Raw genomic sequence first — 970 nt, 5'->3', positions numbered from 1 at the left:
AATTATGAAAGTAGGTTAAAAAATCTAAAAGCAAAGTTTGAGAACTTACAACTCCTACCATATAATAATTTACGTGCCCCTCAAGAACATTGAGCTTCATCATCCATTCAAAAGGGTTAGAATCCCAATGCTATTGCATCCAGAAACATGGCTTGCAGCAACCATTGTATTACAAGTTCCCTCGATGCAGTATGTTGAAAAGTTGGGTGAAATGGAAGTAATAAAGAAATTGGTGCCAAAGCGAATGGGCTTTGTTCCTTAAGACTAGTGGTATGGCAAGGGACACATTAGAAGGAATTAGTACCAAAGCATGCTTCTTCTTGGCTAATGGAGGGCCTCATATGATATTGAAGAAAATGATGTGCATAAATGAAGATGCAATTTCTTTCTGTTATCACTGAAGCAAGAACTGAAAAATTTCCAACTTCTAGACCTTCTATCATAGTTGAGAAAATTTAAAGAGTATAACTCCCATAATAATTCCACATGATTTAGTCTTTTCTTAAACCATGAAACTTGATGATGTTAAAAAAAATTTATTTGAGGGAGATCAGTGATCGTCGATTCAGATAACTCACATAAGAGGAGACAGTTTAGGCACGTGAGGATACTAAGTTTCATCCCACATTAAATAGGCAAAAAATATTTGTTGACATATAAATATTGAATAATTAGCTTTCACTCATAGAATTAAGCTTTTAGATTGAAAATGAATTTGACCACTGCTGCATAGAACCCATCTTTGATCTTTTGCTTCATTCTCCTTAATATTAGATTTCTTCACAAATAAAGGAACTAATTCAAGTGATTGAACCTATGCACCAAACAATTTAAAATTCAACAAACATAAAGTTTCTTAATTGAATCTATTTAAATTTAAGAATTGGTCATTAGAAGTCTAAAAGAGCTTATTGATCACTAAACCAAGCAATTTAACTAGCAAAGCCACAGCTAAACAAGCTTATTGATC

The sequence above is a fragment of the Dendrobium catenatum genome, unplaced genomic scaffold (assembly GCF_001605985.2).
Source record: "Dendrobium catenatum unplaced genomic scaffold, ASM160598v2 fragScaff_scaffold_1099, whole genome shotgun sequence".
Taxonomy (NCBI): domain Eukaryota; kingdom Viridiplantae; phylum Streptophyta; class Magnoliopsida; order Asparagales; family Orchidaceae; genus Dendrobium; species Dendrobium catenatum.
Note: the sequence above shows the minus strand (reverse complement) of the source record.